This window comes from Callospermophilus lateralis, chromosome 6 (assembly GCF_048772815.1).
Source record: "Callospermophilus lateralis isolate mCalLat2 chromosome 6, mCalLat2.hap1, whole genome shotgun sequence".
Taxonomy (NCBI): domain Eukaryota; kingdom Metazoa; phylum Chordata; class Mammalia; order Rodentia; family Sciuridae; genus Callospermophilus; species Callospermophilus lateralis.
In genome coordinates this window covers 63,843,639-63,857,509 of record NC_135310.1, presented here as the reverse complement: position 1 = coordinate 63,857,509, position 13,871 = coordinate 63,843,639, and the positions used below count along the sequence as shown (strand labels likewise).

At 36.5% G+C, this 13,871-nt stretch overlaps 1 pseudogene; it reads right to left on the bottom strand.

Annotated features, from left to right (window-relative positions):
* LOC143401880 (histone deacetylase 1 pseudogene) overlaps positions 1-11,789 on the bottom strand; it is a 74,607-nt pseudogene extending 62,818 nt beyond the window's left edge.
* Positions 11,790-13,871: the final 2,082 nt, after the last annotated feature.

Sequence of the window (13,871 nt, the reverse complement as noted above, 5' to 3'; positions counted from 1 at the left end):
CTTACCAAGGCAACATGGCAAATGTATCCATACTAGAGAGGCAGTTGGGAAAGAACGGTGGAGGTTAAGATTAGATGTGACTTCTCTCCCAGAAGGTTCAAATGTATGCCGTGACATTTGCTGCTAAGCAGTAGTATCTTTTAAAGCCACTAGTGGCTGCTCATTGTTTGTTTGTTTTAATTATTCACATACACTTCACATCTGAATATATCACCACTTATTTGCCAGAACAATATAATGAATCAAGGCTTTTAAAAATGTTAAGTTTGTGCAGGGGAGAACTACCGTTTGTTGAGATGGTAATTGTTTCAACTTTGATGTCCCTGGCTCTGCACATCTGTTTCAGCTCTCCTACCAGACACACTCACAAATTTATCATCTCTGCATATGTTCCTGGGTTAGGACTGCCTTAGTGGCAGAGTAAAATAGTAAATTCCACTGCTGTAATACGTTTGTTGAGCAGAAAAATAACTGGCTTTATAGCTAGGCTTTGTTATGACTCTTTCTCAAAATATGCTGTACTGGTTATTTGAGAAAATATTCTTGGATTTGTCCATACGATGCAGTATGCATTACTGACCAGTTCATAGTTACAGAACAATGAGGTGCAGCAATATTTTGTGATCTGATCTTGTGACCCACAACAGCCTAGGTACTTCCTTAATCACATAGTCAATTGTGTTATTGCCAAGAAGATTTTTGATTACTTTTTACATGAAAGACTTGGTCCTTTTTACTATAGCATATTGCTTCCCTTAAATAATAGATTCAAATCTGAACTGTATTAATTACTAGTTTTCTGTAGCTTATGGAGCATGCAATCTTCTCATTTGTAAAATCGACACAATACCAATCCCTCAAAACTTTGTTGAGAAATAAGGGAACACCTATTGTAATAGTATTTGGTATGTTTTATAAAATACATTAATGTTGACATGCATGACCCAGGGCTCATCTGGTATTTATTGTGCATCGTACAATTTGAAAAGTAATAATCTAATCACAGTAGAGACGAATTCATGCCACAATAAACCATGTGAAAAAATGTTTTTGTGTATTTTAGAAAACAAGAAGGCTTTCACCATATCTTATATACTCAAACTAACTCTTAAATCTCAAACACTGGACATTGCCATCTCTGGGCCAGATGCTGTAGGTGAGGATGATAGTGACACTAAGATGTTATTAAATGTTCCATGTAAATCCCATTAAAGCAAATTATATCAGACGAGCTGTCTGTTGAATAAATTACAACCACACTGGGCTCTTAAAATATTTAGATCTTTGAGATTTTAATTTAAAAAAAAAACTGGGTGTCTGTCCTATAGAGTATAAATTTGTATGCTGAAGGTTTGTTTCATAAAGTAGCATTTTTCACAAGGATCAATGAAAAATAAGAATCTTTGTTGCTGATAATAATAAAAATGAAAGGGAAGTATAAGATAAAAATTGCCAATTCCCAATTCTAGTGCCCAGAGTTTACCACTAGTATCATGCTTATTTTTCTGGATACTTGCTACATTTTTAAGGCTTTTAAATATGTACTTATAAGGCATTTTTATCATTTTACAAAAATTGAGTAGTTTTTGTTCTTACATTTCATTCACCATATTGTAGATAACTTTTTATATTGGCATCTGCTGATCTACATTGTTTATATAACTGGATCATAGTGTATCCAATCTGCTGACAGACATGTGTATTGTTTTGATATTTTGCTATTACAGAATACTGTTGTATCCATGCAGAAACATCTTACAGGGCAACATTCTGTGTGATGGATTTCTAAAAACTAAAATTGCATATCAAAGACTATATGTATTTTTGTTGTTACAGGTACTGTCAAATTTACAATGTAAAATATTTATACCAATTTGTATCCCTTGAAGCAATGTATGACCACCTGTTTGTCCAAATACTAGCTAGTAGTTAGTCTTATCAAATTTTAAACTTTATTTATTAGATATATGAAATAAAAATTGTGTTATTATCATTCAAATTTGCATAATACCTATTGAGATTAAATATCTTTTCCATTGTTTGCAGCTGATTTATTCTTATTCAATAAACTGCCACTCAACTTTTCCCTTATCTGAGTGACTTAATTTTTTAATTGATTACTAGTAGCTCTTAGTTTATTATTTCTGTTGATTCTCTCAGATATATAATAGATAATAGACAGATGATAGATGCATAAAAAGCAGCATAGATACATAGATAGGTTTATGACAGATACAGAAAAATAGATATTTTTTCATGGTTGTTGCTTCAAGGTATATTTATTAGAGACTTCCCAATGCAGAAATTTTTGATTATTAAGTAATCAAAGCATCCAGTCTTTTATGATCTCTAGGTGTCATTTGTCACTGATATAAAAATTTTATACTCAGCATTTTCTTTTATTATTTATTTATTTGTTTTTGTTTATTTATTTTAATTAGGTATATATGACAGCAGATACATTTTGATTCATTGTACACAATTGCAACACAACTTTTCATTTCTCTGATTGCACACAATGTAGCATCGAACCATGTGTGCAGTCATACATGTACTTAGGGAAATGATATCTATCTCGTTCCACCATCTTTCCTGACCCCATACCCCCTCTGCTCCCCACCTTCCCCTTTCTGATAGCCTCAGGAGATATTTTTTTACCCTTCTGTTCTTTAATTTATTTGCTAAGTATTTCACTAAATACATAAATACATAATCTCATCAAGTCAGCACAGTATGGAATTTATTTTTTGTAAATAAAATATTTGTTTGTAAATAATTCACTAGCTCCATATCACATGATGTATTAAATGAGATAATGTAGTTGAAAGTGCCTTATAAATGGCAAAGAAGAGGCTTTTTCTGCTACTAAGAATACTAGTAAAATATGCTGTATAACTGCGAATGTTGACATTTGAGGTTCTGCTGTGAAGAGAGATTTTCAGAGTGATTTGGGATGTTTTTATAATGTGTGCTATGCTACTACCACAGAGAGCCACTTTCAGTGCATAAATAATATTTAATCCTATTGTATGTAAATATGACTTTAATCTTCCATGTTCTCATAATCACATCTCAGCAAAAACCATGCTGAACCTGATTCTTTGCAATTTATATTTTCAAAGTGTGACCATGCTTTAGATAACTTTAGAAGAAAGCCAGTTTTCATTTATTGATTTAAATCAAAGTCAAAGAGTTTTATTAAGAAGTCCTTTGGTGCCAACTTAATGGAAAACTCTCCCACTAAGACTGATTTTTACAGTCAATTTACTTTGTTTTTGCTTTAATATTGTAACCTGAAATACTCAAAACAGAATTGGAGAATGAAAATTGGCAGTATTTACTGTTCTTTTCATTGAAAAACCATCATACGTATCTCCCAGGCATGAACACATAATAGATTATTCAGGGAGGCCAGGGACACCACCCAATCCCTCTCTTCAAAGGTACTTTCTGTCTAGTAGGACAAACATACCTGCACAGATTCTACAAGGAGGGGGGGGGAGTATTTTATGTGCAGGATGCATGAAAAGTAGCCAATGGAGGTTCCAACCTGTAACTGTGTGGAGATTTTTTTTATCAGTTTATTTTTATCGCTATGACCAATAGACCTGACATAATAGAACAACACAAAGGAGGAAAATTTTAATTGGCGCTCATGGTTTCTAAAGTCTTAGCCCATAGATGGTCGACCCCATTGCTCTGGCTCAAACGAGGCAAAATACCATGTGAAGGGTGTGGAGGAAGAAAGCAGCTCAGGACATAGCAATCAGGAAGCAGAGAGAGCTACTCACCAGGGACAAAATATAAACCCTGAAGTCACAACCCTAGTAACCTCCAGCCACACCCTACCTGCCTAAGGTTACCACCCAGCTAATCCTTATCAGTGAACTCATCCACTGATTAGGTTACACATGCCATAATCTAATCATTTCACCTCTGAACAGTCTTGCATTGTCTCATACATGAACTTTTAGGGACACCTCATATGTAAATCATAATTTTTGAAAAATTTCTTATCAGTGCCTGGGGCCCAAATGGGCAGCTTCCCAGCAAACTATGAACCACATTGTGGTTTGTTTCACATACACAACGTTTTGTTTTGTTTTTATAATTTTGATTTAGTAGTCAATGATCCAAAATTCAGAGATGCTGCACTAAAATAAATTAAAATTTCAGTCATATCCAGGTAAAAATTGGAATATCTGGCAACATTGAGTTGCCATAACAGCTTAATAACAAATCAGCTGTTGCTAGGTGTTGGGATTCCCTCTTAAATGAAGCACATACCCTCCATAGTTTGTCCATTTCCTGTTATTTTGCCTTCTCCTTTCATTTCTGTCACCTGCTAGCTCCCTATAGGGATTTATGAGTGCAACTCTTAGGGTACAAGTGAGGTTTATACTGGAAGTTATGACCTGGAACAAAGAAAAAAATTACCTATGCTGTGGTGTGGTATATATATTCAAATATACAAATTAAATAGAACAGAATATTGAAATTATCTTGATAGATGTCTCTGTTATTGCTTAGCAGAACTCAAAATATAAATTTCTGGGGGGAAAAGCAACCACATAGAGGCATATGAAACAGCACATCCGGAATGAGGCACCTTCTCACCAAAGGAAGCACCTTTATCAAGTAGAACATTTTATGAGACTAGGATGTGAGGAAGGATTTTGCCGGAGTCTTAGACTACAGCCTGTAATCCCAGTTCCTGTGCAGAGGGAAAAAAGTGAACAGTGACACAGTCACACCAGGACCTCAGTCTGTTTCATGGGGCTCTGAGGCTGGCATGGCTTTTTAGCATTTTACTGTCCTGAGACAAAGGCACTTGGTCTTTACAACCCCTCATTTCTCCAGTCACCAAATAGACTCTCTCTAGGTATGACCTCAGTTAAAGGATTATCTTCCTAATGGCAATTCCTGGAGAGTAACTTAATGGAAAGTTGTGAGCGACCAACATTCCTCTCAGAAGGGGGATCTTCAGGACACACTGTAGCACCAACTCTGGACATCTTTTGGGGAGACCTTCCCAGGTCACTTTAACTAAACTTTAGTAATCGTCACTCTTTGATATTTTATGTTTCCTCACTCTTCCATTTTTCCTCCTTATCTATTATCACTACCTAACATGCTGTGTACTTTTCTTATTTATCTTATTTATGGCATCTCTTCTACTAGGACATCAAGTCCTTGAGGAAATGAATTTTGCCTGTTTTATTCTTTGATATACAACCGGTGACTGCCTTGCAAAGCGCAGAAAGAATGAATGAATGCCTCCTCTGACCTTGATCGTGGAACCTACAGAATTTGGTTTGGAGAATCTCTATCACAGTTTTTTTTTTTTTTTAAACTGGGCATGTTGCTTCCATCTGAGAAAGAATTCTCAGTTGGGTTAATCCTGGAAACTTCTAGCAATTGAGAACTCTTCCTTCATGTTAAAGTCAGGGGCTCTGGAGAGAATCTCCTTACTCTGAAGGAAAGCTATGTCCATGAAGAATAAATACATCATAGGTCCTCTCAGTTTAAAGGCAGATCATATTTAATGGCCAAATAACTAGAAACGAGAAGGTTCATAAACCACAGAGACAGAAGTGATTATAAGTGGCTTCATTATTTCAACATGCTGAATGTGTCCTTAGTAATTTATTCTCCTAACAAAAGCAATAACATCAAAAGGGGGAAGGCACATGAAATCCAAATAATACATTTGAAGTCACCATATCTTATATATAGAAAGAAATACCTTCTTGGAAATCAGATCGGATCTTTCAGTAATGCAGACGCAAGAAATCTGAGGAGGTGGAGTGCACTGGCAGGTGTCTTCACAGCTGTACAGCTAAAATCTGTGTCACATGTTGCCTGCAAGTGTTAGATAGGATTACATCTTGGGTCAATTCTTAGTGATGCTTCAACTTTATTTTCCAGATTTGTGACAGTCTGTACAGAAGCACATATATTCTCATGTTTTTATCCATGTTGTACCACCCAAATTTTTAAACAATTTATTTACTTTTTTAGTTCTTTCTTCATCTCCTCCCCTTCCCAAGACCCATGCTGTTCAGATGTGAATAGCCTGATTGGCATGAAAGAATGGAAACCACTTGAGGAATTTTCTGTCTACCATCTCAGATAAATAAACACCATTTCTCCTTTGTTGGATGTCATAATTGTTTTAAATGTATAAACATCTTGGGATCCATATCTGTATCCAATGTTGAGAGCTATCAGCATTCATAATAAACCTCTTCTTTAACAAACACATTTTCTTCATTAAACAAAACGGATTGTTTTATTTTAGCAGGCCTAATAAATGCAGGACTTAATATCATCTTTTATAATATGCTGAATCATATCTAATATTTTAGGCATTGAGGAATTTGGAATACAAAGAAAGAAAAATAGATTTTGAGCCCTCTTACCCACTTCATAAGCACAAGAAATTAAGAGTATTGATTTTGTTTTCCTTATCATATTCTAATAGCGTTGTTGCTCTATTTTTTGAATATATTTTATTTGTAGATGTATATATAACTTCATTTTATTTATTTATTTTTCTGTGGTGCTGAGTATCAAACCCAGTGCCTCATGGGTGCGAGGCAAGTGCTCTACCACTGAGCCCAACCTTAGCCCCATTGTTGCTATATTTTGAGACTATAACCAATAAATTATTTGATTTAATTAGTGGTTGACCTTTATTTTCTTTCCCTCTTTCTTTTATCATCAAAAGTAACTGAATTTTTTTAAGTACAAAGAGATTAAAGAAGTCAACTATTAATCCATAAATGACCCTTCATAGTTGAATGAAGACATTTGAATCTTTCAAAAGAATGATTAGAAGAGCTAAAGGAAGTTATTGATAAGGCCCATGCAAAAGAAGAGACGAGAGCAAGCATTTTGTGAATAATGAGGTGCGCTGAGCCAGACACACAGGTAGTGACTAAATTTATTTTAGTTAAGTAACTGGTGACCTTCCGTACTGTTCCTCTATAAATTCAACATTCAATTAGCACAGGTTATTTCTTGAAACTTTATTATCTAGTAGATCCAGTGACTGACTGAGTTTTACTGATTCTTCAAATGTTCAGTCCTGAGAGATGCAATTGTACAGATTCTAAGGTCATATAGGTTTGAGAAATGCTTCATGCCAAGCAAGGTGATATTCTACCTAATACCACAATGATGATCCACAACTCATAATTCATTCTTTTTAGGGGAGGTGATTCAATATTTTGTTTGAAAACTCTCAAAAGAAAAGCACAAGAAAAAAAAAACGAAAAAGAAGAAACTCACTGGTAAATATCCAATAAAGTATACAAGGTATGAAATTTGATGCTCTCTACTCACTCAATAACATGCACAGGCACATATTCATGCATACACACTGCAGCGACTACCTCATCCTGGCTCTCTGGCAATTCTTGTCAGTTTGGACTCTTGAGTCTTCAAAACATATCTTTATTAAGTAACTTCCCCTCTCTGCAGAGCCACTTTATCCTTAGAACACCATAACTAGAAAAAAAACAACCCATGATATATTCTTTTCCTGGTAAGATCATTAGCATATTATTTACAAATTACAAGAATCAGCTACATGTTGAATCAGTCAATGAAACTGATATGCAGTAAGACCAAAGATCCTTCTTCATTGCTGTTGGTGAGATGTCTGGCATTTGATCACATGGGGGGAGAAGATGCTCCCTTCCATTAGGGACCTCTGTGTATCCTTTGTAGCTTCTCACCCTCACATTTAAGGTATTCATCCCAAGAAAGAGGATGCCAGGAGGTGGGAGGAGAGTTCATTTCTAGATTATTTTTAATGCCCATGAAGTTCCTCTCCTCTGGAATGGCTCTCCTCCCATTAAGCTCCAGAATTATAGGTGTGTAGAAGTCTTTGGACCATTCAAACAGGAGCAGGAGCAGAAACAGGAAGCACTTGCCCCAGATCTCCAGGATCACTGATATATAGAAGTAATAATAAAAATTAATGTATATACTTTTACCTTAGGGGAAAAAAAAGTATGACATTCAATCTACCTGCTTTTAAAATTAAGAAGAACAAGTGAACTGAAGATTTATTCAACAAGTAAAACAAATATTTTTTTAAAAGGATTCTCAGGCAGCTTTTCCATCCAGTTTGGGTCAAAGAATGAGAGGAGTGGGAATGATGGAGAAGAAAAAAGTCAGAGGGGGAAGATGCTGCCTAAGGAGAAAGGTGGGGTGCAGATCAAGCAAGAAAGACCAAGGGAAAGGGAGAGTCAGAAAAAGCAAAACAGTTGCTAGAGGAGAGAGAAAGAGAAAGTTTCAATAGGTTGTGAAGTATAAATCATAGCTGTAGTTCACCAGGACTGTAGATTTCAGGACTTTATGATCATGCATTTAGTAACTTATTCACTGAACATCAGACTCTCTTCCGGTGTGAGGAATGTGCTAGGGAACTAAACAAAGCACCTGTCTTAGAGAGGATAAACAAGAAAATATAAGCTATACGTAATTTGTTTAAAAAAATGTTAAATTACAGAAAATACTACCTTACATTGTGTGGTCAGGAAAATCTCTGTGGAGGTGAAATTTAAACTGTGATCTATTAATTTGTCCAAACCCATTAAACATAACAGCATCAAGAGTGAACTCTGATGTAAACTATGCATTTGGAGTAATAACAGTGTGTCCACGTAGGTTCATCAGTTGTAACAAAGGTAGCACCCTGGTGGGAGATGTTGATAATGAAGAGAGGATGCATGTGAGGGAAGAGGGAGGGAATATATGGGAAATCTCTGTACCTTCCTCTTAATTTTACTATGAACCTAAAACTGCTCTAATTTTTTTTTTTAATTTTAGAGCAATTTTCAAAAACTGCTCTAATTTTTTTTAATCAATAATAAAACCAGAATGGTAGGCAGAATCTAGTTTGAAATCATGCAAGAGTCAGGGCACAGAGTCTGTTAGAAGACTATCACAGTAGCCCAGACTGGAGTCCAAAGTGGCTTGAGCTAGAGTAGCAGTAGACAGCATGACACACCTTGAAAGAGTCAATTCTCTTGGTAATGGACTCAATATGAAGGATAAGAGAAAGAGAGTAATAAAAGATGTTTAATGGGATTTGGGGTTGAAGACTAGGTGGCTGATTAGACCACTTACTGAGCTGTAGAAACATAGAAGAGTACAGGTTTTGTTTTAGGGTTTGTTTGCATGTAGTATTGGGGTAGAAAATCAGGTTTCTTGAACATGTTGAGTCTGCAATGTCTATTAGACATCTAGTGAAGATGTTGAGGATTTAGACATAAACTCTTAAGTTGTTATTTAAATTCTTAATCATTAGTGTTGCCATCTCTACATATTTCTGCTATCCAGATACTTTAAACTCAGGGAGAAAAAAGAGGAAAACTTGTGGAAAAGAGTCTCTGCACAATCAAATCAATAATCAAAACCATCCTAGCCACCAGTCCAGATTAAATCAAATATAGAGTCAAACCAATCACTGAGTCATGAGGTCCTTTTCCCAGCAGAAAGGAAACACATTCTCTATCTGGAAAGTTGAAATAGGGAGATCCTAGCCATACCCCTAATATCTTATCCATAAATACAAATCCCACCAGGAAAAGAGGTTAGTTTGGATAAATTAAGTCAGTGGGAATACTCTTTTTGTGGATAAACATGTTCTGTATACCCACTAGGATTTGAACACTAATTACAAGTTACAAAACCTACCGATTTCAAGTGTATTTATGATTGTACTTATGCTAATATATAAAAATGATACACTCTTCTGGTTAACTATTATATAAATATAAAACATTAGAATTTTGGAAGCAAATCTCAAAACACATTTTTTTTGTGAAAGTGTTACCCAAGTATCATTCATTGAACATTCCATGTCAGTAGTATCTGATCTCCAAAAAGGTCAATTATATGTGTGATTCACAGACACAGTCTGAGCCGAGTGCTCAATATCTAACTTAAGGTAGAATATTCTCTTACTACTTATATCATCTTAGATATCAAAACTAAAGACAGTAACAAACATTAATATGGTGGTAGCAGGTAAGACAGGTCTGTTTCATTTCTGTGGTAGAAACACTCTTCCATGAGATTGTATTTGAAATATGACGGGGCAGGGATGGTGGTGGTGGTGTTAACTATTTTATTACAAAGAATCTCACAGAAATGAAAACAGTTTCTTCAAAAGGAAATTAGACTACCAACCTCCACTGCAAATTGGGGGAAACCAGAGGGTGATGTGAGTTTTGGGCTCACATGAGGCTAGTGGGAAGGTATGAGAACAGAAGCAATCTAAAAGCTGCCGCTGTTACCTTAATGGCCTGAAAAGAACTGGGGGTCCCTGAACAGTCAACCACCCCTTCTAGAACACATAGTAAGTGCACCTTTCCAAAGCTGTGAAGCAGGTCATTGGCATTCCCAGATTTTGCTTCTTGGCTGCATCCCTCCCACCCAAACCTAGATGTTCAAAACTAAGACTTAGGGAGGGATGGGGGAAGGCAGCTTCTGGAAGAGCTCCCCAGGATGGCTCCCTGGGGTCAGGAACCTGGTTCCCAGCTAGGTCCTGGTACATTTATATTAAATATATTTTTATGTAAATACACAGAGAAATAGAAAATACAAATCTGAGGGGTTGAAGGAGAAAGATAGGGAACTTTGCAAGAAGCCTGGGCTGGAGAGGTCTGCTGGGGCCAACTGGACCTCCTCTTTAACCCCTTTGGCTTCTGGCTTCTCCTTGACTTTTTCCTGTTCTGTGATTTCCTTCTTCTATTCTGAGTCTTTGTCATTTTCATCCAATTCTTTGACCTGGTGTTTTTGAAGTTGGAAGAGTTCTTATGGCCGCCCTCTCCATCTTCATCCTAGCTGGACAACTCTGCCTCAGAGGCCATTCATTTCCAGAGGAACAGATTGAGAGGCACTTGTCAGGGTCTTCATCCTTCTCATCGCCAGTCTCCTCTGGGATGGTATTCTCAGGAATCACCTGCATTTGGATCCCAGTGCATGGGGCAGCATTCTTAGCTTCTCCAAAAGCAGCTCTTTGGTCTTTTCTGGGAACTCTTTAGTGTTCTGGTTAGTGTGTATTGGAAGGATTGATGTAAGGCTTGAAATCTGGCTCTAAGTATTCAAGGTAGTCATTGTATGAAAGCTCATTAGGGATCTCTGTGTCCAGCCCTGGGCAACGTTCTGAATGGTGTAATCTAGCATCAGCATAGGTAGGTTGAAGCTCTTGACAAATGTCCCACATAATGTTCATATCGAAGCAACCTAACTGATCCCCAGACAACAAGTCTTAGCTACATTGTAAGAAGACCACAGTAGACTGAGCCACTTGAAAATGGCGTCAGAGAACTCATCATCAAGCCCATCTTCAAGTGGGTAGTTAACAGCATAATACTTTGCCAAACGTCCCAGAGGTCCCCAGTTCTTGGAAAATACTCTCTGTATTATGAGAGGACACAGTCATGATCCAGTCAGTGGTATAGAAGGCTTCTTCCATGCCATAACTGTGGTGAATATCAATGTCAATACACAGAATACTCTGATGATATTTAAGCAGTTCCACAATGACCAAAACAACATCATTGACATAACAGAAACCAGATGCCCTGGACTTCTTTGCGTGGAACAGGCCCCTAAACCAATTCACAAACGTCCATCTGCTGCTTATTAAGTTTAGCAGCACTTGCCTCAAAGCCCAAGTAGACAACTGACTGAACTCAAACAGGCCATCAATACTACACAGTCCTCACCAGTATTAAATCTCTGCATCTGCTTGCTTACTCAGACATGTTACCGGTGCAGAAAGAGCAAAAAAAAATTCAATGTAGTACTCATTCATCTCCCCAGCATTGACTTTGTAAGGGTACATCGTAATAGTAACAGACATTTCTCTTTGTGCCCTGGGTCTGCACCATCTTGTTTGTTTATCCTGTCTTGGCCATCAGTTGGTATACCTTTCCTCTTGAAATAATCTTTCAATGCTTAAAAAGTATCCAAAATTTCCTTCCTCTCCACACTTCCATTTCATTGATAAAGTTTCACAATTAGAACAAATATAATATCTGGCAACCTCATTGCATTATTTTAAAAATCCATATTTAGAAAAGAAACAGGCAATTTTGGGTCACTTACAGCATATTTTCAAAAATAATTACCTTAAATACAAGAAAAGCAAGGTTAATTATAAACATAGAATGTAAAAATAATGAATTCAAAAAATTTATTTCATTGTATCTTAATCTGTTTTCTGTTGCTATAACTTCATACCTAAGAACTTGCTCATTTATGAAAGAAAGGTCTATTTTGCACATGGTTCTGAAAGCTGGAAGTTCAAGAGTCCATGGTCATACCAGGCAAGGATTTCATGTGCATGAAAACATGGCAGAAATGTGGAAGCACATCAGGTATGTGCAGAAGAGGCAAAATACAAGAGCAGTTTTGATTTATAAAACCCTCTCTCTTGGTAATTAAGCCTCTCCCTCAAGAAATGCATTAATCTCTCTCCAAGGTCCCAACTCCCAACACTACCACAATGGCAATCAAATTTCAACATGACTCTCAGAGAGAACAAATCATATACAAATAATAACACACTGCCTTTAAATAAGCATTACATTTGCATGATTTTCTTACATTAAAGAAGTGTGTGTGTGTGTGTGTGTGTGTGTGTGTGTGTGTGTGATCTTTCAGAAACATTTTCACATAAGGAAATAATTTTTTAAAAAATGGTATTTCCAGAATTCTGGGTGAAAGAAATGCAATATTTCAGATTGGAACTCAGTCTTCAAATATACCTATATGTATTCTGACAAACGTTCCATATGTACATTGTATGTATGTACATGCTTTGAATACCCATAAATGTAAAACTTGAGTCAAGGAGATACTGGGAGCTAAGGTGGTGGTGGGGGGGGCTGCGGGGAGGAGTGGGCCCCTGCACAGTTGACCCTTCATATCTGTGAGTTCCATGGATTCAAACAACTGGAGATCAATATTTTAAAAGTAAGTTTGTACTGAACATGTATGATTTCTTATCATTATTCCCTAAATAATAGTTTAAAAACTACAGACATTTACCGCATTATTAGAAATTATGTGTAATATATAGATGATTTAAAGTGTATGGGAGAATGGCCTGGGAGTATAGCCCAATGGTAGAGCATTTGCCTGGCAAGCATGAGATGCTGAGTTTGATCCTCAGCACCACCAAAACAAATTTTTTAAATAGTTCAAGTGTACGGAAAGATATTTATAGGTTATATGTAAACATTACATCATTTTACAGAAGAGACTTGGGCATCTGAACACTTGGGTGTCCTCAGGAGATCCTGGGGACAATGGTCTATGAATACTTCATGTGTTTCTCTTCTATAATGTTTTTGCTTTTCTTTTTATATCATGCTATATCAGTTACACTTATGGTATAGGACTAACCTATAGAAACATTTTATATATAACAACAAATCCAAGCATTTAACTCTTGGCTTCTCCAAGAAATGAACTATATTAATTTATTTCCCCAATGTTTTAGTCAGCTTTTTAGCTGCTGTGACCAAAAGACCTGATGGGAACAATTTTAAAGAGGAAAGGTTTATCTTGCAGCTCATGGTTTCAGAGGTCTTAGCCCATAGATGGCTGACTCCATTTTGGGGGGCCCAAGGTGAGACAGGTAATCATGGTAGAAGAGTGTGGCAGATGAAATCAGCTAGTACATGACATCAGGAAGCAGAGAGAGAGAGAAATTTGCCCAATGAGGACAAAATATATATTCCCACCTCCTCCATCTACATCATACCTTGCCTTCAGTTATCATCCAGTTAATCACATCAGGGGATTAATTCACTGATTGGGTTAAGGCTCTGATAAACCAA